The sequence below is a fragment of the Electrophorus electricus genome, chromosome 6 (assembly GCF_041902795.1).
Source record: "Electrophorus electricus isolate QZ-2024a chromosome 6, ASM4190279v1, whole genome shotgun sequence".
In the NCBI taxonomy this organism is placed as follows: Eukaryota; Metazoa; Chordata; class Actinopteri; order Gymnotiformes; family Gymnotidae; genus Electrophorus; species Electrophorus electricus.
The window spans coordinates 17,142,747-17,166,725 of NC_137502.1; the positions used below are offsets into that span (position 1 = coordinate 17,142,747).

At 40.8% G+C, this 23,979-nt stretch overlaps 2 long non-coding RNA genes across 4 annotated transcripts; one reads left to right on the forward strand and one right to left on the reverse strand.

Moving 5' to 3' along the window:
- Window positions 1-1,689: 1,689 nt before the first annotated feature.
- LOC113576971 (uncharacterized) lies at window positions 1,690-16,276 on the reverse strand. Of its 2 annotated transcripts, XR_003410569.3 has the most exons (4): window positions 15,878-16,276; window positions 5,141-5,466; window positions 3,867-3,934; window positions 1,690-2,213 (listed from the first exon to the last, which is right to left on the reverse strand). It is a non-coding gene; the product is annotated as an uncharacterized LOC113576971 (long non-coding RNA). The 2 variants fall into 2 exon arrangements; XR_014124118.1 differs by lacking the exon at window positions 15,878-16,276 and having other exon boundaries at window positions 5,141-5,718.
- Window positions 5,424-15,882, forward strand: LOC118241231 (uncharacterized). 2 transcript variants are annotated; one of them, XR_014124120.1, is made up of 3 exons: window positions 5,424-5,514; window positions 5,628-5,739; window positions 14,908-15,882. It is a non-coding gene; the product is annotated as an uncharacterized LOC118241231 (long non-coding RNA). The 2 variants fall into 2 exon arrangements; XR_014124119.1 differs by lacking the exon at window positions 14,908-15,882 and adding an exon at window positions 6,274-6,918.
- Window positions 16,277-23,979: the final 7,703 nt, after the last annotated feature.

Sequence of the window (23,979 nt, forward strand, 5' to 3'; positions counted from 1 at the left end):
AGCCTTATACATGTGCTGTAGCCTGGGATTACAAATGAGCCTGTTGTAATTCATGCCCGGAACCGGGCCAGTGGGGGAAGGTGTAACAAGATATGGCTAAACAAGCCAGACACACGTATGCCAGAGTGTATGTTCCGGCCCTGCCATGATGGCTGACCGGTAAGCCTCCAATGCAATTAGGAAGCACTTTGAAAAGATGCTGAACACTGCCTCAGTAAAACCTGCTTTCTTTCATTACACAGATCATGCACAAATGATGTCATAATTGGATGTTTTTCCATAAACTGATTCACTGTGCCAAGGTATGTAACAGTTGGTTACTTTTTACAGACCAATCAGAAAACTGTGAGAGTGCGTCCACCTCACACGCTGCTGAAGGGCAGCATGTGAACAAAGCCCTGCATGAGGCTGAGGCAAGGCAGGTGAGGCAGGGTCGAGGCAGGACTGTAACTATAGGCAATAGAATGAGATGTAACAGTGAAACTGGGCTTTGAAATGTGGGGACATGGTGAAGCTATGCTTTACACTGTAATGGACACTGTAATATATAGGCAAAGGACTTTACTGGATCAGAGTGAAGCAGAGTTTTGAGGCACATGGCAAAGGAGGTTGTGAGGACAGAATGAGGTAGGACTTTAGACTGGGGTTACAGGGGTTTACTCTGTCATACAGCTGAGACAGGTTCTTTAGGCTGAAACACAGGCAGGATAGCACTTTAGACTGGGGTTACAGGGGTTTACTCTGTCATACAGCTGAGATAGGTTCTTTAGGCTGAAACACAGGCAGGATAGCACTTTAGACTGGGGTTACAGGGGTTTACTCTGTCATACAGCTGAGACAGGTTCTTTAGGCTGAAACACAGGCAGGATAGCACTTTAGACTGGGGTTACAGGGGTTTACTCTGTCATACAGCTGAGATAGGTTCTTTAGGCTGAAACACAGGCAGGATAGCACTTTAGACTGGGGTTACAGGGGTTTACTCTGTCATACAGCTGAGATAGGTTCTTTAGGCTGAAACACAGGCAGGATAGCACTTTAGACTGGGGTTACAGGGGTTTACTCTGTCATACAGCTGAGACAGGTTCTTTAGGCTGAAACACAGGCAGGATAGCACTTTAGACTGGGGTTACAGGGGTTTACTCTGTCATACAGCTGAGATAGGTTCTTTAGGCTGAAACACAGGCAGGATAGCACTTTAGACTGGGGTTACAGGGGTTTACTCTGTCATACAGCTGAGACAGGTTCTTTAGGCTGAAACACAGGCAGGATAGCACTTTAGACTGGGGTTACAGGGGTTTACTCTGTCATACAGCTGAGACAGGTTCTTTAGGCTGAAACACAGGCAGGATAGCACTTTAGACTGGGGTTACAGGGGTTTACTCTGTCATACAGCTGAGACAGGTTCTTTAGGCTGAAACACAGGCAGGATAGCACTTTAGACTGGGGTTACAGGGGTTTACTCTGTCATACAGCTGAGACAGGTTCTTTAGGCTGAAACACAGGCAGGATAGCACTTTAGACTGTAACACAAGGTGAATAAGGGTTTTGTACTGTAAAATAGGTGAGACTGTAGTAGGGTTTTAGAACAGAATGCAAGGTGAAGAAGGGGTAGGTGGTAAGGACAGGAAGAGGCAGGACTTCAAAGTCAAAGGAGGGAGCGAGGCAGAGAACAGAGGCAAGGCCTCTAGGTTAGGAACATTCAGGAACAAGGCTTTAATCAGTACAGACACATCTAAGGCAGGATTCTAGACTGTAAGAACAGGGCAAGGCAGGGCTCTAGGTTCCAACTGTGGTGCTGTAAACAGTCGGACGGAGCAGTGGTGTAAGAGCCCATCTGCTACCCACAGCTGGCAGGACGACAGCTGTAAATTGATTGTGTGGAGATTGATACCCGTGTCTCAGACTCAGCATCATACGCAGTCCAACCGGTGCATTAATCCAATTAACTTACACCCGCAGTCCAAGTGCCCAGGGGGAAGGGGGGCTGGAAGAATACAGAACAGGGAAGAAGATATTAAAAATATAAATAAATAAATAAATGGAAGGAAGAAAAAGGAAGATGAAAGGCAAGTGCACGGGCCTCATTAGGAAGGGCAGGAGGAACAGCTCTTGCTGCATGATTACAGTCAATTCCATTATGCTCCACTGCTGTGAAAACAGTTTGGTCTCAATTGGAGTCACCTGACGACTTCTTGGACTCCTGTCCTTCCTCTCTGAATAATGAAGAAAGAAAAGGATCACAGGAGTTATGTGGAGTGGCTATTTCTTTTTTTTTTTTTTGCCATATCTAAAACTCCAAAGTTTTACATTTTAACGCTGCCACCTGTGGAGGGCTGCTTGTTGTTGATAGTGGAGAGAGAAGAGAGAGAAATGTACAGAAAGAGACAGACAGAGACAGAGAGAGAGACAATGAGCGAGAGCTAGAGAGGTCGAGGCAGATATATCAGAGAGAGGGAGAGTAAAGAAGAGAGAATGGGAGAGTAAGAAAGAGAAAGAGAGATTAAGAGAGGGGAAGACACAGGCAGAGAAGGACTGAATCTTGGCTTAGGTAGTTGAGGACTGAATGCTGATGGTTAAAGTTCTGCAGACCACAGGCGCTGAGTCAGCTCATCTTCACGGAACCATGGAGACAGAAAGTCAGATGCCATGGGACAAGAGACCAAGCAGTAGCATTGGCCACTCACATATATCTTAACAAGATGGACCAGAGCCTATGGCAGCCAGATGGAGGATGGAATCTGTAACAACTGAATGCAGACACACACTAATCAAACCTTTAATGCACTTAACACACTCATCCTCTAGACATCTGGAAACCCATTCGACACGATAATTCCATTTGAAGGATATTGCCAGTGCTGCTGAAGATGGTCTCGGTGAGAGAAGGGCTCAGACATGGTTAGGAGCCACCTGTATGCAGTGCCAAGGACCAGCAATTTCACAGGGTCTGGGGAGACATGTGTGGGTTCAGGCTCCAGCAGACCCCGGGAAGCTGGTGTCATTCCCTCTCAATCAGCCTGGGAGGAATAAGATGTCCAGGGAATTGGGCAATCTCAGCCTGTCATCTTAAATCAGCAGTACAGAAAACAGGAGCCACTGGCAGATTAAAATGCTATTAAAGTCACTCTCTGCTCTAAAAATAACGTGGGCAGTCACTAGCGCAGAGACAAATAATGTGGAAAAAAGCAAAAGAGGCTGTGTCAGAGAGTGATGGAGATTTTGTGAGTTTCTGTTTCTTTTCTAGAAAAGGTCTGAACCAATTCCAAAGACACCCTGATTTATCTTCTTTAGGGGTAGGCGTATGAGTGATTCAACTTTGCTGAATTTTTTGATTATTATTATTCTCCATAGACTAACTGACCTAAAGTCATCAACACCCAGGAGGTCTACTTGTTTTATGAGACACACACATACACACACACACACAGAGAGAGGGAGAAACAGGGAGAGAGAGCTGTGTGTGTGGATGTATGAGGCACATGGCTAATCCAACATCTTTCAAATATTTATAAACTTAATTGAAGCCCCTCCTGACGGTCTGTGCGTAAGTAATAGCGTGTACTTCAGACAAAGGCCTGAATAATTGAAGAGGAATCACTCACACTGAAAGTTATGAGGTAGTAATATACTGAATGGAGCAGGAAGCTGTTAGAAAGAATTAATTTACTCTTTTGATTTCAAATGCATTACTTCTTGTACATACATCTCTGTTCAGTTACTCTGTATTTTCTTTGACTTTCTCATCAGAGGTGGGGGAGGGGCCCTGGAACTGTACTCAGTCCACTTTGCCTGAGTCTCCTGAACTTTCTTGTTTAACAAATCGATCGCACCCTGCAGTCGCTGGGTAATGAATAGCCACTGCTTACTTCTCTCATTTTCTCATGCTCTCTCACCCTTCTGCTTCCAGCTGTACTCTGGGGCTTCGCTGTTTCATCTTAACGGAGAAAACAGGACAATGAAATTAGTTACAAACCCAGACATTCACAGGCACACTCAAACTCACACACACACACACACACACACACACAGACACATACAAACATGCATCTATGCCACATCACTCACACACACACACACGTGCAGGCACAAACACACACACACACTCACTCACATGCACACACAATATTATAGTTCATTCTATTCACATTCTAAAGTTACGTGTGACATAGGCTGATGCTTCAGAGCATCAGTGACGATGAGCTTCATGATGCCATGCAGATATAGAGAGAGCAGGATCATGGTAGACTGAAAAGCCTTCCTCTGTCTTTTTTCATCCACCACTCCACACACACCAGGAGATGAGAGTGAAGAGATGTTTGTTTCTGTAATCCTAGGTGGTTTCCCTAGCAACACAGAGATTCTAATCAGATTTCTCTGCCAACCCCCCCCCCAACCACCCTGACTTCAGAATTTGTCAGGTAAAAGATGCAAATTTCCTGACAGGCAGATGCAGGTGGTAGAAGCTGCAGGGGTGAGTGAGAGGAAATTGATTTGTTCAGACAGGCACTGAAGTGGGGGAGTGCATAGGCTCTGAACCCAGCCTGGGTGATTGATTTCTGGGGAGATGACCAGGTCTTCTGTCCCTTCCCGAACACCAAACACCCTGGCTCTGGGGGAGTGGATAACAAAATGCCCCCAATCCATTTCCCTGAACAGATCTGCCCCCTCAACAACTTGGATGGATTGCACATGACTAAGCATTCTAGAGCTTGAGACGGAGGAGCTTTGGCTTAGAAGCAAACAGCAGAAGGTTTTTGCTTATCCCAGCATACAATATTGTAGAAAAGGAAGGAAGTTAATTATAATTGAGCTCAATGGAAAAGTAGTAGAGGCAGAAACATGTAGCTCTAAAACATACATATGCAAAAACATGTGCACACTAATCCACAACCACACACACATACACACAAACATGCACATATATGCGCACACACATGTGCCCTCACACACACACACGCACGCACGCACGCACAAACATGCACAAGCAATCAAATACATGCATACACACACATGCAATCAAATACGTGTGCACACACCCCTCGCTCTGTATTTCTCTCTCACACACACACACACACACACACACACACAAAATCATCGTGCACATGCATTATAGAAAAAGTATGCTCTTACACACACACACCTCTGAGCAGAGCCAGTCTCCCTTAGCTTCCATGTCACTGCAGAGTGTCTCTAGAGAGCTCTGGGGCCACAGCATGCTCACAACAGGAGGTCAAGGTAATTTCAGAATTCAGGCACTGCCCGCGTTCCTGAATGGTAAGCACCACTGCAAATCCCGCCAAAAGCTTTATCAAACATTGCTGCCTCTCGATGAACGCCCCGGTGGACTTCCCTCTCACTCTGGCACACGCCCCACGCCCGTCCCACCACCAGGAGCTGTGCTGCATCCTCTCTCCCTGAGTCTTCAGGCATCCCCGACGCCTCCGCGCTCCCAGGAGACTGAAATCGCTAGAAATGCAAATTTAATCACAATGAAGCAAAAAAAGCAAAACGAGTGTAAGTGCTATTTATATCCTTTAGCTTCTGAAAATAAAGCAAAGAGCAAACATCTTTAGACGCGAGAGCCTGGTGGGTGAGGAGTTTCTGACGTCTAGTTGGGCTTCTTGCAGTCCGATTTGCTGCCAGAGAACCTGAAAAGCAAAGAGGGAGGCAGAAAGCTGTGCTGGCTACCGGCAGGATCTCCAGTAGAGGAAGCCAATTGTGGAAACAGGAAACGTGCAGGTAAGAAATGTGATTGCCAGAATAGAAAGAGTTGCAAGAAAATGTTTGTGAATTCTTTGGAATGAACTGGCTAGCATGAATGGTAGCTAAAATGTGATCCTACATTACCGATGTAAATAAATAAATATGTGTTCTTTATTAAATTAGAATTAAACAAAAATCACTTGCAACATTTTAGAGTAATCTTTACTGAATAATAATTGAAACAATATCAGTAATAGATCATTGATGGAAAAATGTAATAACTAATCGTACCTCCTCTACTCACAGTAACTTCAACCAAACGCTTCATTTAGCTGATGATTACTTGAATACATTGGTAAAGAGATTAAAAATATATATATACTGTTATACTAAATTGTTTCCGGTTATGTATAATTTGATGATGACATACTTCAGATCATATACCAGAATTTCAATGGGATCCAGGTCAGGATCACTCCAAAATAAAGAGTCAGAGAACCTCTCATTGATGTAATCTGTTGTTTTTGGTTATTGTCATGCTACATGACCTGACCTTTTTGGTATTTTTAGATCACAGACAAACACCCTGGCAGTCTTCTGCAGAACTTTGAGAAACATCTGGGAATGCAGTGTCCTCTCAGTGCATACACACATAGGTCTATGGCAACTATCTACTGAATACCATTCAGGCAAATCAAGTGTTCATAACCCTTTTCTTGTAACTGGTAATCTAATCTAATTTCATCAACATAACTAACCATAATCGCTTTTAAGTGGTTACTCTGTGATCTCAGTAAACACAATTGTATAAATAACCACTCCGGAAATTATATGGGGGGTGAATTATTTATTAAAAGTGGCAAGAATAAATACTTGCTATGATTATGGGAGGATGTGGTATCAGTGCAGCTGTCCCTCTTCGTCTGCCTTGTGGCAAAACGATGAGTATAAAGCCCAGTCACAGCTGAGGGATGATGTAAATGGAATCCTATATGTTCAATTGTGATAAATATCTTTTTTCTGAGTGCCTGTTTACTGAGAACACATCTCTCTTTTTCTCTGACCATCTGATAACACTCTGAAAAGATAGCATTGCACAAATCAGTCCACAGTAATTAAACAGGAATAAAACTATTGCAAATGACTGATTATAAAAATGCAGCAATGTCAAATTTGCTTGATTTGCCACTGTTTGGACAGGCAGATACAGGTTCCTTTTATCTGTCCAAAAAATCTTCCAATGTGGGAGCATGATGACTTGTGCACACTTTCTTCTGAAACACTTGAAAACAACCACATCATATGTTTCCCACATTAAATCATTGTTCCTTTCTTTGAGAGAGGGCCATGACTGCCCAGTGTATGGTTAAGACCATACTAACTGCAAGAAGAGAGCAGTCAAAGTACTCAGTGTGATGCCAGGCCATCATGCTGCAGCATTGTGGAACCTCACATTCCTGATTTTCCACTCCACAACTCAACACACTCCCTGAATAAGAGGACCAGCACCTGAGCAGCAAATGATCTGTCTTCGTCATGAGACCCCAACAAGTCAAAGTCACCAAGCCAAGACCCTTACTTCTTGATACAGCCTGCTGCTCCAGCCATCCTCCTGCTGTCTATCTTCCAGGGCATTGACTGTCTTTACATGTCTGACTATTGGACATTGTGCACTGGTTTTAAAAACCTGTGCTGTTCTGTTTACGTGATCTCACAAGTACCGTCAGCTACCTAAAACAATATGATCAAAGGAAATCCTGTAATCAAACCTTCCCATCCAGCATGAGCACCGTCACATGGTGAATAGAAGTCGTTCAGCTTCAAGAAAGCCTTTACTAAACATGACAATAGGGAGCATAAACTGCTATGGAAAAAAAAAAAATCTAAGCAAATAAGAAATAAATAAGCTATTATTCACCAAGGTGGTTTCACACAATGCCCTTCCCACTGAAAAGATTAGTTATGGTTCCCTGATTCACTGATATATGGAAAATGTGTAGAGAAGTCAAGCATTCCATGGAATGTAGTAGCCCTTTTATGATTTAAAATGAAGACCTATGCAGATCCACCATCTCAGACTAGTCACTTGGAACCAGATGTGTCCAAATACTCAGTACACTGCTGCATATGGGCAGAGTAGCTAGAGAACAGTGTAGGGAAATGGTCATCACTTACTTTCTCATGTAAAATTAAAATGAAAGTTTGACGTGTTTATGCTGCTCTGACATGCAAGTGAAATGAGCTCACTTTAAGCTCCGTGTTTAGCACTTTATGACAGGAATTATCTTACACAAAACAGATGCTTTATTTTTACTCCCAGTTCTGCAAATGTAACATATTTCCACATATGAACCATAATGAGAGAGAGAGAGAGTCTCTCATATAACACCTCTTAATTAATCACCCATTCAGGATACATCATATCTATCTTTTCCTCACACAATCATGAAAATATTAATTGTTGATATTTTTTGGATTAGATTTAGAACTTGCGAAGACTTGAAGCAAGTCATCATGCTGTGACTTGAAGCTCACTGGGATCCATTTTTGGAGAGAACCATCAGAAGTCAATCACACCATTATTATTATTTTTTAAATGAGAAATTAGAGACAGTAAGAGCTCACTCTTTGACCAAATAATTATCTTGCAGAAGCCTGATGATACCACACCACACAGAGTGTCACATCATTCAGAAATGCAGATTGTGTTTCAGAGAAAAAGTAGTGCTGAATATGATGGCACAAATCCTCCTCTAAAGGTCATTTTATTTATAAACTCAGCTTGGCGTCAGAGTGGCCCTGATGCAGTCGACATTCCATAATTGCATCTATTGTGTCTCTCGTGCAGTGACTGACAATAAGGCATGTAAGTAGGTCTTCACCAGCCTCAATTTTACTTAGGCAACTGTTGCCTGGACATGTCACACTGCCAAACTGTACTCGGGCCTTTTTGGGGGGGACAGAGAAGCATGTTTCAAAGTCAAACATTTCAATTTAGAAAATGAAATAATTTATGGAACTAATCATTTAGAATAAAGTTGTGCCCCAATTTATCCTTGCTGAAACCTCTTCCCATATAAATTTGTTGCTGTGACCGATATCACCTGCCAAGAGGTACCTGACTCTTAGCAGATATGCAAGCAGAATATACTGTTCAACCTTTTTCTATGGACCATGGTTTATACAATCAGTGAGGCTCACTTAGTTTGACTCATTTCTGATTTGACTCATTTGTGACATGATATTAGATTCAAATGTCATGGTGAAAGTCCACAGCCACTAGGCTCGCCAAATTTCCTTAAATATTTTTAATACTCATATTTGAAATGGCTGTCAACTGTAGCAAAAAAAAAAAAAAAAAAAAAAAGATATTGCATTACAGTCCATAAAGAGAAAACAGTGAAACGATATATAAATCATACTTTACTTTAGTTGTCAGTTGAGATCCATGGGTCTAAGATCTTTACCAATTAATCCCTCAGCAAATCCTATGAAGAATGCTTCAACATTCCATCTAAATCTTTCACATTTGCTCATGAACAGCTACTTGAGGCCTTTTAGACTGAACAAGACATGTTCAGTTCTGATGCATTGGGAACATAGTTCATTCTTTAGTATGGACAGAGGTGATTTAGACCAGATGGGTAAGTTATTGGAGGTTAATGTCTCTGGCCCTTTATAATGTTTGCACACTCAAATGTTAAGAACATTGAACCTTAAGAATTGGACTTTCAAAAAATGGATGTATTAATGTATAAAAACCGCCTGTGGTAATAGATATCTCTGTAACACTTTACTGAAGGTCACTGTTTAGAAGATACACCTACATAAACCCTACATGACAACTGACTTAAGCATATGTAAACATTTATAAATGCTCAGTCCAACAAAATTTAAACTTAAAAGCATCATTTGTCAATTTTGATGTCAAGTGTCAAAGGACAGATTTTTGGTGACATTAGGTGACATTGTTGAGTCATAGCACATTATGACAGCAGGTTTTTCAGCTCAGCTTCTTTTTTTTTTGGTATGCCAGGGTAACAATGCTTATGATATGACAGCTTGCTAAATGAGGCTACTGTTAAAGTTGAATAAAAGTGAGGACTTCAAGAGGATGCTCTGCAGTATCTCTGTACCAATGACATGAAAAACTGTGTAACAGATAATTATGTGCAAAAAAGTTCCATTTACCATCACCATTACAAATGTTCAGAAATGCTTTGGAAATGAAAAAATATATATATATACTAGCACAATTGTAATATACAGGATAAGATGTCAAATATGGCATGCCAAACAAGATTTGAAAATAACTGACCCCAGACAGAATAATTTGTTTTGTTAATCACTGTGGAATTTTTAGCATTCAAATTAAAATGTTATATTCAGTGAATGAGGATAGCTGTGCTCAGTCAACCTTTCAAACTGAACATAAAAATTATGTTTGCTGAATAAAGCAGGGGTCTATTGAATCTATAAAGCATGCCAACATCAGGGAACAACGTTCTGCATTTTACCTAACCATGGGCAATATTTCCTTGGAAGTCGCTTAGCTATACGAGTAATGAATGACCAACAATTTGCCAGTAACTTAGCAGTAATGCAAAATGATTTTTTTTTTAATTTACAAGTCACCACTTGATAATGACACCAAAGTAACATGAAACAAATGGCTATTTCATAAAGCACAGCTAACAAGTAAGCATTTAGCTAGCTAGTTAGACAACTAGTTGGTAGGATTATCTAGGCTGTTAGCATAGCCAACTAATTTAGATAACATTAGCAAGATAGCTTAGATAGCTAAGTTACCTTTGTTGCCAGTACCAGGGTTCCCAACATGGAATTTCTGGAATTTCATGAAATCTAATGGTTATTAAATGCATAGAAAGTCAGGGGAGTTGATCATTTTTTGGCCTAAGTCATGTCATGTCATGTCAGGGATTCATAAAAATTTTATAAACAGCTAAATGACCTACTGGCAGCTTTATTCGCCATAGTCTATTCTCTTTCAAATATAATTTACACAGCACTTTTTCATGTCATGGTTACAAAGGTACAGGAGAAACTACACAGCATTTTTCTGAAATCCTCCCTTTTGTTCAATTTTATCAGCAGCCTCACATAGAAAGCTGTACCATATCATAAGCCTTATGTCACCCTTACATACCAAAAAAATGCTGAGCTGCAAAGTCTACTGTCATAACATGATGTTATTTTACCCCATACACTGTCGGATGCTGACGCTGTGACACTGCTTCCTATTTTTGAAATTGTTTTGCGCCAAAACCACTGTTTAGGTATAGTAGCCCTTACTGCTCTCTGTTTATCAATTTTTTCACTTGGTTTTAAATAGAATCTTCCTGGAAACCGGCAACTTCCACTTGACATCAAAGACTTCTTTATCATAAAAAACTACATCCAAAGAACTACCTAAAACATAAGTAACATTAACATTTTTCTTTTTCGATCATGTAAAATTACATAGACTTTTAGCGATGTCCACTGCTGGAGTATGCTCTGGTCCCATCCCAATGCGGCGCTGCGATATAGGTTAACGTACAGCTGGTTATCTTTAACCGGTTATGAACTGCTGGATGTCCAGGTGCTGCTCACAAAACAATGTGGGGTTTATAAATAACTGGACCATATTCGAGGGCAAGCCTGGCCTTTTAGGGCAGAATGATATCTATTTTACCAGGGAGGGTGCTGCTGTCCTTTGCTGTAACATAATCCACAGTTTTGGATAGGGAAGGTTTAAGCCACAGTTTAGGGATAGGGAATAGGGAAGTAAAGAAAAACAAAGACATAAGACAGGGAAACCATGGAGACAGGGATGCTAGGAGTGTGGCCAATCATGACACTTTGATAGTGCCCAAGACACTCGAAGATCAGACTTTAGTTCTATATGGTTTCATCTAATGTATAAGAGAACCCACACACTGGTGGGCATATGCTTGATTTAGTACTGACATACAGTGTACACATAGAGAACAGTCATACTACCCCAGTCTAATGCCATCTCAGACCATTCCATAATTTCATTTGAACAACATATGAGCCATAATATAGTAACCTTGCCTCGCTAACACACCAACCAAATGGTCATGTCAGCCACTGCATCTAGATTTATTGTGAATCTCCTAGATTTATTATTTGCGACTAGGATACCCTGAAACCTCACGGAACTTGATCATATGACTGAATGCTTAGACTCAGTACACTGCTGTACATTCAGTGATGTTGCTCCACATACAAAAAATAAAAAATAAAAAATAGGGACAAAAAATGAGTACCTTGGTATAAAATGAGTACCTTGTTTTAAATTCCCAATTTAAAACAAAACACTAAAAATAGTATGTACCACATTAAACTTGTAGTCTTCCATCTTGCATGGATGGAGAGCCTTCTCAAGTACAGAAAAGCACTTATTACTGCTCAGACATTTTATCTCTCGACCCTAATAGAAAATAACAAAAATAATCCTAGATTTCTATTTTGTACAATTGCACATCTAACTAGGAATAAAACTGACTCCAATGCTCAGATTACAACATCTGTGACGGTGGCTGGCGAATGGAAGCGAGAGGAAGGTCAGCAGAGAGGTACTCTTTATTTTCCATCGGTTGTCAGCGATGGAAGCATGTAACCTCAAACACAAAATAAGGAGGAGCTAATTTTCCTCTAGACAAATGATTACACGTTGTTCGTCTTGATGTAGTAGGACCACTAATGTGCAGCTCTGTCTCCTGGGATCTGGGGGTTAAAATAGAGCAGGGAGTGAATGTGAAACAGGTGAAAGCAATCAGTAGTCAGGGGATTGTGAACGGGGCAGGTGCGAGGTGTAGTCCTTAGCAGGAGTGGGTGTGTCTCCCCTGCTGTCTGGTTGACCAACCGTGACAACATCACAAAGTAGTAATGAGTAATAATTTCTTTAATGAGAAAATTAAGCACATTAGAGATAACATTCAGACCACATTCATAACATTCATTAATGTGACATCGGGCAGCTACTTATAGATCAGAAGAACCAAGGCAAAAAGGACTCTAGAATCCTTTACACCTATCCAAGAGCCAGAACTCTGATCTTGAGCTCAAAATCCAACACTTGCTTACTAGATTCACTGCCAGCACACTTTCTTAAGGAAATCCTAGCTGAAGTAATGGAACCTACTAAATAAAAAAGAAACTCCTCCGTGAACAGTGTCTACATACCTAAATCATTCAAATTATCAGTAATCAGACCACTTATCAAAAATCTAAACTTGACCCATGTCAGAAGTCAAACTACAGGTCAATCTTAAACCTTCCATTTATGTCGAAGATCGTAGAAAAAGCTGTAGCTCAGCAACTAAACTCATACCTGAATCAGAACCAGATACATTAAGACATTCAGTCAGGGTTTGTGTCACAGAATGCTTGCCTCCCGTGAGTCACGCGGTTTGGCCCGCCACGTGAAGTGGGAGGATATTTGTTTGTGGCCACACCTACACACATCTGCACTTTGTCTTGTCTTTATGTATATAAACCCATGTTCTTGTGTGCAGGGTGTTGGTCATTGTTGATGTAGCGTGTTGATGTAAATGTTAGTGTCGTCATTGTCAATTTGTACTCTACGTCATTGTTAAAGGTAGTCATGTTCATTGTTCTGTTCAGTGTTAACTGATAAGTGTTCACGTTTATTGCTTGTGTTATATGTGAGTGCCATTTTATGTTTTATGTAAATCCATGTTGAGAGAGTCTGTGCGTCCTGCTCCAGGCCCTTTGGCACTCTGGCCAGCATGTTACAGTTTGGGCTTCATCATAGTACAAAGACAGCACTGATTAAAGTAGTTAATGACTTCTTGTTGGCTTCTAACCAGGGTTATGACTCCTTGCTTATATTACTTGATCTGAACGCAGCATTTGACATTATAAATCACAACATTTTACTAGATAGACTCGAAAATGTTGTTGGGATCAGGGGAATAGCGCTTTCCTGGTTTAAATCTTATCTAGCCTGGTCGCTTCCCATTTGTTAACTTAAATGGAGGCTTCTCAGCATACAATGAGGCTAGCTATCATGTCCCACAGGATCTGTTTTAGGCCCTCTGCTTTTTTCTTTATATATGCTACCTCTAGGTGACATTATACATAAACAATGTACTAGTTTCCACTGTTACACTGATGATACTCAGCTATATGTCTCAGCCAAACCAGAGGACATTTATTTGCTTAGTAGTATTGAGGAATGCATAAAGGATGTCAGACACTGGATGTTGAAAAACTTTCTCTCACATTATCCTCACAAAACAGAGGTGCTTCTATATAGCCCAGAAACAGCTAGGTCCTAGCTCTCTAATTACTCAATGAACCTCAATGGTCTCCCAATCACATCTTCTCTAACAGTTAAAAATCTTGGGGTTGATTGTGGATCCCAGTCTCTTATTCAAAGCTCATGTAAATATTTCTAGGCTTGCCTTTCTCCACCTCAGGAACATTGCAAAGATTAGGAACATACGCTCTTCACATAATGCAGAAAAGCTAGTCCATGCATTTATCACTTCCAGATTGGACTACTGTAATGCATTACTGGCTGTGCCACTAAGTGCCTAAACAAGCTCCAGCTAGTTCAAAATGCAGCAGCCAGAGTTCTTACTAGAACTATAAAATTTGATCACATTACTCCTATCTTAGCTACTTTACATTGGCTCCCAGTAAAATGTTGTATTAATTATAAAATATTTCTAATGACCTACAAAGCACTGAATGGTGCATTATGATCCACCATGTCTGCTTAGATCAAAAGGTGCAGGCTCTTTACTAGTACCAAGAATAAGAAAATCTTCCACAGGGAGCAGAGCCTTTTCCTATAAAGCTCCCACACTATTGAATAACCTTCTCCTAAACGTTCGAGACTCAGACACAGTCTCAATCTGTACAGTCAGGCATTTTATTAACTACTTCCCATCTTAGGTAAAGGTACAGATCTCCATGGGCATTGAGTGTTATGTTAAACTGGCATGTTATAATGCTGTCACTTCACCTCTTAAGTTTGTTGACTGAAAGCAACAGAGTGCTGATGTTCCAGGCCTGTGGTTCCTTCTGGCTCTATCCTTTTAGCTATGCTGCCAAAACTAGATCTGTCCATCTTTGCACATTATAGTTCATTATTTACACACCTTTGTACCTGGACATGCCTAATAATCTATTCTCTCTTTCTGCCAGGTACACCTAGCCCTAATGTCATGATGTTACTGAGCCTCAACCCTTCTCAGTTGCCATGGCTACTCCCACCAGCCCCTGATGTCCCCTGCTGTAGCCCACCACACCTTCACCCCAGCCAACTACTTCTCCATTGCCCTTGATGGATGTTCTCATGTGGAATGGGTTTCGGAACAAGACTAGGACTTCCAGAAAACCGGATTAGACATTAATTACTTATTTTTCATTTTATAATGTATTTATTTTTCTCTTTTACTAATTATTTTTCTGCTTATTGTCTATACTGTGGTGACACCTATTGTGGTGTCTGTTGTTGGCCGAAGGAGGATGCACCCCCCCCTCCCCCCCTCCTCCTTTGAGTCTTGGTTCCTCTCAAGGTTTCTTCCTCATGCTCTAGGGAGTTTTTCCTTTCCACTGTCGCCCTTGGCTTGCTCACTGGGGGCTTGGACTTGGACATTTGTAAAGTTGCTTTGTGACAACTTCTGTTGTAAAAAGCACTATGTAAATACATTTGACTTGACTTGATATTAAGGCACACCCTCAACAATCTGTTTTGTCACTTGACATAAATCACCAAAAATCTATATCACTTTTCATAGTTGTTATTTCAACTTAATATCAAAGTTGACAAAAGCAGAATTTATGACAGATGATACTGGTTGGAATAAGCATTTATAAATGTTGTGTATATTTAAGCCAGTTGTTATAAAAGACTTACGTAGGTGTAATGTAACCTTCTAAACAGTACTCTTCACATAAGTGTTACAACTTTTTATAAATGGTTAAACAATCAAAAATGTAATTAAATTATCACTCAAGCTAAGGTTACCAAAGCGATATTCAGGTGAGAATTATAACCCTAGAAGTTAGCCATTAAAGCTGTCAAACACATTCAACTGAGAACTTTACTTGGTCCAAATTAAAATAAGATCACGAATCCATAGCATTTCAAACATTCGGCATTGCCACTTACCATTTGGCATTGCCACTTAAGTGTTTCAGCGTCAGTGTTCCTGTTATGAATCTTGCCAAGCTCAAGAAAAGAGATAACCTTTCTTGTAGAAACACAGGGGGAGCTGGTATCTTAGCAGGCTCCTGTCAGTAACTACATCTGTCATAGCAAGAGGAAGTGCAACACAAACTAATCTCCCATGAACTGGATTTACCTCAAACCTAGATAAAATGTAGAAATAAATGATTTTTGCCTAGTGCAGTACAGAAGTCACAGGTTACATTGTGATTATTTCATGGCACAAGAACCACAAAATTCCATGGCAACAACCATGCAAAAGTGCATATTTATTTTTTTGCATATTTATATCTACCTAATGTATGCAATGCTACCAGTGCTACGTGTGAAATAAATTTTTATTAAAATGCACATAATAAAACTTTTGTAGCATTTGCAGTGCAATAATAAAAAGTGTCACTGTGTAGGGTGGATTATAGTCAATTCTTTGTGTGTTTCCTGTTTAAACATCTAACTCTTGGCAACTCCAGGCGTTCAGCATTATCAATCTTTATTTACTTGGTTTATCAATCAGAGTGTAATTATACAGAAAGATCTTCTTGTAAAGCACTGCCTCATGCATTCCAGCAGTGACAAAGATGGCATAATTAACATCATTATCACATAATAACATATTTCTTTTCACTTTCAAATACCTCTCTCTCTCTCTCTCTCTCTCTCTCTCTCTCTCTCTCTCTCTCTCTCTCTCTCTCTCTCTCTCTCTCTCTCTCTCTCTCTCTCTCTCTCTCTCTCTCTCTCTCTCTCTCTCTCTCTCTCTCTCTCTCTCTCTCTCTCTCTGCACATCCAGTGTAAACTTTATACAGTGTGGGCAGTGGAAGTCATTACATCTACGTGCTGGATTCCCAGCAAGTCATCAGTGTATTATTTTGCATTAGTCTATATCTTTAATGAAGTGCATTCACAGGCCACAGCTAGTAGTTGTGACTTCAAGAAAATAGCTGAGGTATGACTTAAACTATAACAATTCTGGGGAAAGCAGAATAGGTTTTAAATAAAAGTCTTTTGTGTTTTCGAGCTAATCATAATCACTGCAGACATTGCTACTGCCCTCTACGCTGGTATACACTGTTGTTATTATTAAATGTTTCTACAAATGTGGGTGAATGTATACACCCACAGCAGGTAATCAGGATGAGGAACTACAGCCAATGCTGATATCCAGGTGAGGCAGCATGGGGGTGAACAGGGAGGAACCAAACAGAGAGCTGAGTGGGACCTGCTGTGCCATACCAGGCCCTTTCTGTTTTAATCGGGCCCACTGTGAGATTACTGCATGTTGCTGTCAGATAAGGCAAGACAGAGAATACCAGGATTTAATTTCTTCTCATTGGTGGAATGAGACATCTCAAATTACAGAAATTTCAGAACAATTTGGGTGTATGTTTTAATGTGTTACTTTTTAGACGGCATCCTTGAACCTTTGTGTTGCTGTCTTTATGTTTTTTTTGTGTAAATGGTATCTGCTGCTTTAAGTGCGCTATGTATTCATTTTAGGTCCTCATAAAAAAAACAGTACTGAGGTTTCCATCCAAGGAATTTTAGGTGAAAAATGTTTTAACACTAGTAAATGTCTGCCAATTTTAGGTGAGAAAACTTTATGTTCTTTCAGCTGTAATAAAAATTGTTCATCAATACTTGTATTGTCATAAAAAAAACAAGTGGAAACATTTTTTTTATAGGAAAAATAATGCTCCACATGAACATAGTGACTTGTGACAGGATTTTCATCAGGCAGCCTTTCTTAACAAAACAAAGCCCACAAAAAAAGAAAAAAAAAAGCAGGAAAGAGGCAGAGTAATACAGCGCTCAGAAGACTAGAACATTCTTTACTTTAATACTACACATCATAACACCTATAAGCCTTTGGTGTCTTTTTGATTGGGTAATTTCTGCTCTGTCTTTGATAGATGCTATTTACCGTGGTGATTAGCTGCGTGTTTGTCTACCCCCATGATGCCATGCCCCCCTTTGTTAGCATGGTCTTCATTGCACCGGCCCCTTGTTCTGTCAATCACCTTCTGCATTTAAACCCCCGTGTTTACCACATAGGCTGTCAGTCATTATCTGAGCAATGTCTTCGTGTCACTGTTGTCCACTGTGGCTGCTGTACCTTTAGTGTTTTGCTTTCGCTTTGAATAAGCACCTTTTGCTTGGAGACTTGCACCTGCATCCACTCTTGTATCCAGGTGCTCGCCTTGAGATGTTTCCTTTACTGACAACCAATCTATCACCACTTTTTGCATCTTCTCTGCTACCACTATGTCTGGTTGCTGCACCATACTTGCTTGTCTTCAGGTCCCACAGACTTTGGGTGCTCAATTCAGAGAACTTGCATATGTTCCTGAACCTGATGTTTGCCTGTTTTGTCTGACACTCCCCTGCTTTGAGTCACCTGTTGTTTAGTGCTGCCATAATTAGTGTCTATAATGCCAGCCACCTTTGCTATCTGTTGTAGTACCTTCCATGGAGAGGCTGCCATAGCATCTTCTCTATCTTACTTTGACATCTCATCTGTTTCCGTGATATCCATGTAGTTCAAGTTCAAGTTCAAAGAGGTTTCATTGTTATTTCAGCTATATACAAGTACACAACAAAAAACGTTCCTCCAGGACCATGGTGCAGCACAAAACAACAGTGCAACAGACAACCTGCTACACAAGTGCAAACAGTCCAATATAGTGCAAAAATGTCATTAAATAACCATTAAATAAACAATAATAAATACAGGACAGGACAAATACAAAATGAGTAGACAGTGCTATTATTTAGTCCAGTACACAGTACTGGGCATATGTAAAATGAGTTGTGCATAGGAGTCAGTGACATGCTAAACTGAACATAGCAGTCACCAGTAGCAGCCGGAACAGTTCAGAGTACAGTGCTGGTTTAGCACAGTACTCTAGCAGCAAGTAGGATAATGTGCAAGACTGCAACAGGAGTGCATAGTTTATTTGTGTGAGGTTTGACTTTACTTTAATGTGGTTTGTACTTTAATGTGAGGTACTCTTTCAGCATCTCATCCTTGAAGGCCAATGGTTGGTTGCAAACATTGATGTCTCATGTCATATCGTCAACTTTTATGGTGTAGATGTTGGCAGCTCTTCTCATAGCCAGCCTATCATACCTGCAGGTTATCTTTTTAATGGCTAAGCATTTTTAGGGCAAGTGTATCACTTTGACCTTATTATCCCTATTCAGTTGATTCTTGAGTATCTGTCTTACCTTGTGAATGTACTTGGTTGTTGCTGTCCTTCTGGCTCCGTTTCATGATTCCCATGTAATCGGAGAATCCACAGGTTTTTGCAGCTGTCCTCCAGGTCTGTTATATGGCAGTGTGGTAGTTCGATTACCTCTGTCACGATCACTTTTCTGTTTTCTTTTTACCATCTGCTGACCACATTTGTCCAGCCTAAATGACATTCCTGTGTTGTTGCTCTAGATCCTGGTCAGGGAATCAGTGAGTCTGTCCTTTTCTGTCTTAGTGTACAGCTTGATGTCATACATGTGCATGAGGTGACTGATGATAGCTCCACTCCTGACTCTTACTATTGATGATCTCTCTGTGGGAGTGCAGGCCTGTGCAGAACAGCAGAGGGGAAAGTACATCTCAGTGTACAAACTTACAGACTTCATGGTCTCTTGGGAAATTGTTTGAGACGGCTTCTATTGTTCTCCTCCAGTGTTGTACTCGGTTCTGAATGAAGCTTATGTGTGTGTGTGTGTGTGTGTGTATGTGTGTGTGTGTGTGTGTGTGTGTGTGTGTGTGTGTGTGTGTGTGTGTGTGTGTGTGTGAGAGAGAGAGAGAGAGAGAGAGAGCGCGATATATATATATATATATATATATATATATATATATATATATATATATCACGCTCTCTCTCTCTCTCACACACACACACACACACATACATATTTATTTATTTATTTTTTGCAGTAGCAACAATAATGACATTGTTTAACTCTGCATTTAGATTAAATGGCATCTCAGCAATGTTACAAAAATGAAGCCAATAGAAAGCAAATAGGCTATTCAGACATTCAATTTCATACAAAAAACATTTTTTTTCTCCTCTCAGTTTTAAGTAATGTATTCTTCAATAAAATAATTAACTGAGTTAAATATTTCATTACTCTCTGAAACAAAAATGCTTCTTAGTGATGGATTCACTCTTTGGACTATATATACTGAAACACACCTGTACTGCAGCCCATTCTATCAACCCTTAAACCTGACATTTGATCTTCTTACTCCTACCTCGCACGAGATGGTCAGCGACAGGCTGAAATCACACGTACCAGGGTGCCAATAGAAATGTCAGCTGGATGAGCTGGGCTTGTTCAGAGCGAGCGTGGAGTGGACACTGTAGGATAGGCACAGGGCTCTGCGCTCTCAGCCAGACTTGCGGGATGATTGCAGTTTTTATTGACAGAGGGAGGCAGGTGGTGCAGCCATCTGGAGGCAGCAGGTAGGCGGGTGGTGGCAGGAGGGCTGGGACCTTCTCGGTGGACGTGTTGCTAAGAGATCCTCTCAGTCACTCACACCCTGCTGCACAGCAGGAGCAGTAAGAAGTGCACTTGCATGGCGGTTTGTGTGTCCTAATGAAGGGTTGGCAGTGCAGTGCTTTTACTTGAGCACCAGGTTAAGAGGCCTTTCAAGTTCCTGCAGTCAACTCTTTTTAACATTCAATGAAATAATCTGTGAGGATGAAAATGCGCAATAAAAATGAATATCTCACTCTGTTTCTCTTTCTCTGTCAAATACATAGTTAAGTATAGCCATGAATGTCGTAAATCAGTAGTCCAGTTACTTACTTTCTGTCCGGTACCTGCTCACTCTCTCTCTCTCTCTCTCTCTCTCTCTCTCTCTCTCTCTCTCTCACACACACACACACACACACACACACACACACACACACATACATACACAGAGCATGAACACCCTCTCTCTCTAATCCCCACCTTCTCAACAGTCTGTTTCATGGCATAGAGCTTGCTCATGGACAGCTGGGACAGGTGGCTTGTTTTCCATAGGAGCTCTTCAGCACTTCACCGAGAGCAGAGGAATGGAAAGTGTGGTGCCTCAACAGGAGCCCCATGGCATGTACAGTAGAAATGGCCAATGTTAAACTCTTGCTCATGGCTAGAATCACCCCATCCCACTTTCCCTTTCCTAGAACTGGAGAGGTTGATTAAGTGTCATGGGAGCAGGCATGGATGAGCCCAGTCGTTGTTCAGAGGCGGTCTGGGGAGACCTGAGTAGGTTGAGGATCACAAGTGGAAAGCTAAGGATTCCTTCATTCAGTATTAAGCAAGTGGAATAAACGCAATAGAGAAGAAGACCGGCGAGTGTCCTTAACTCCAAATGACTGACACGCCCATTGAGTGTCCTTGCAGTTCACGAAGAAGGTGACAGACAAGCCCAAATAAATCTTTCTTCTTAAAGGAAAGGGCTCGAGAGAGAGAGAGGGAGTTATGGGAAAAAAAGACTCGGTAGAGGAGAATGCAAGAGAAAAAAAGGGAGGGAGAGAGAGAGGGGAAGAGAGAAAGAGAGGATACAATAGAGTTGTGTTGGATGGTGCCTTACTGTTATTCTTTCTCCTTTCATGTCAGTGGAATGACTACTGCAGTTTTTGGTTGGCTTTGTGAGAGGTGTATATATTTAGAAAATGGTTGAAGTGATATGTTGGCCAAGACTGAGTATGTCTGTTGGACACCTGCATGGTGTCTGTATGTTGTTCCATGGTTTTGAGCGTGTGTGTTTGTTTTACCTTCAGCTTATGTATGTATGCATGCGTGAGTGCGTGTGTGTGTGGGTGGGTGTGTATCCTGTACGGTGATGTGGCTGCAAAGCACCTCAGCATGATTTTCACCAACTCACATGGAGCAGAGAATGAAATGTTTGCTGTGGGCATACCACCAGAGGGCACTTGACTGGGCAGCAGACCATAACTCGACGCCATGCTGCCTCCACCAGCAGTGCCCTTCTGGTGTGTGCCCGGAGCACAAGCCCATTCCCAAACCAATCATGCCCTCCACCCAATCATGCCCTCCATCTCACCACCCACAGCCTGCTGAACACAGGAGCAGAAGGCCACGGGGAGAAGGAGTTTTAGTCACCAAGTTGCCATCACCTCCAACCAGCTCTGATGGAACACAATCCGGCATCCATAAACTTGTCTATAATAGGCCTCTAGCTGAAAACACACTTTTTGTTTCAGTACAACCCCAAGTAGCTTGGCCATGTGTATGTTCAATATTATCATGGAGGAAGATTCAAGTGTCATTTTGCCTCAGCTTTTTATTGTGACATCAGCAAGAGAAGGAAGGTGCATTGGAATGTACTGCTCAGTGGAGGACAGGTTAGCCAAGAGTCTTTCGGTGAGTCCTAAATTTACCACCAGCACCTGTATCAAGAGTTTTTGTTTATCTCGTCCTTTCCTCACAGCTGCTAGCTAGAGCAAATGTAGGACTTGACAGATGTGAATTCCAGACACATTTTGGTATTAGAAACTTCTTAAAGAGTTTCATAAGACTCAACGGGGAGCCCATCTTCCTCTAGGCATCTGGATAGTGGAGTTCTAGACACAATGGAAACAAAAAACGCATTTTAGGTAAGCACAATAGAAAAGAAAAATGGCTCAAATTTGAACAATTTTCCACTTAGCTTAAATGTAGTCAAATGGCTACATTTAGACATGTCTCGTGTCTGAAGCTTGCTTTTGTTTTGCACTGAAGATATGAGGCTAATGTAAGTAAAGGGTACTGGAAGTCTATTTCACCTGAAATCTCTTCTGTAAATACATGCCCATATTTTCTGCACACTTGTGTCAAACACCATCCAGTTCTTAATTAAATAACATCATGCTGACCTGACAGAGTGATTTAGTACACTGTATGTCCTACTGAAATCAGCAAAACGTCTCTGTGTAGCTTCGACATTTGGGAGCCATTATAAGCAGAATCCCTTTTAAAAACAAAACAAAACTTGTATATACATGTATTTAGCTGATGCTTTTATTCAGAGTGCCTTACAATTATGGCTGAAAACAATTCAAGCATTTTAGGGTTAAGGGCTTTGCTCAGGGGCGCAGCTTGGCAGTCATAAGGCTTGAACTGACAACATTTGAAATGCTTGTCAAGTAGCTTAACCATCAAGCTACCTACAGTGATATAGGGAATATAGAAATATAGACTTCTCTACGTTTGCCTCATAGCCTAATGCAAAACTCGGACAGCAAACATCAGACATCAGAAAAGTCTTGTTCGATTGACTGCATTTTGGTTAAATGGAAAATTGAGCAAATATTCAATTTTATTTTACCATTCTTTAAATATGTTGCCCTTGTTTTATTCATTGTGGGTTTGAACCAAAATCTCTTGGTAACAATTTACAGTAAGAGTCTACATAACAGATTTGAAACATCTTACATAAATACTTTGATACTTCTACAATGTTTAGATACTGAAATACACAGTATATCAAATGGTATAATATATAGGGATTTTTATTTTGAGACGCCTCCCTGAAATAACGTGACAGAACTGCATACTGTGCTCATATGAAAAAATGAATTGCCTAGTTGTTTATATAAACATTCCTGAATCATTATGTAGTATCTAGGAACGATGTAATGATTGTGGTATGTAAACAACCTTTGTATAAAATGTGATGAAAATGCTTCAGATAGCTTTCTTATATTCTGGGTGAAGCCCCATTAGATTATTAGAATAAAAAACCTTCACTCAGTTGTTAGTTAGCTTACTTATTCACTAATACACCTTTTGCTAGGACAGTCCTTTACAAGTTAATGAGCCTTTGCCTTACAGAGCTAGTCAGCGGTCTACTTTCTGCAAGTGCATGGTTTGGGCCAATGCCACTGAAGGTTAGGGCAATAAGATACCATTTATAACCTAGATTTTCAATTGCTGCCATCAGATGCTGATATTCACATGTTATTGAGTCAACTGTTTGATCCATATAAAGATCAAAAGGGAACACAGTTTCAACTGTTAAGGAATCCATTTGATTATTAAACAAAACAAAA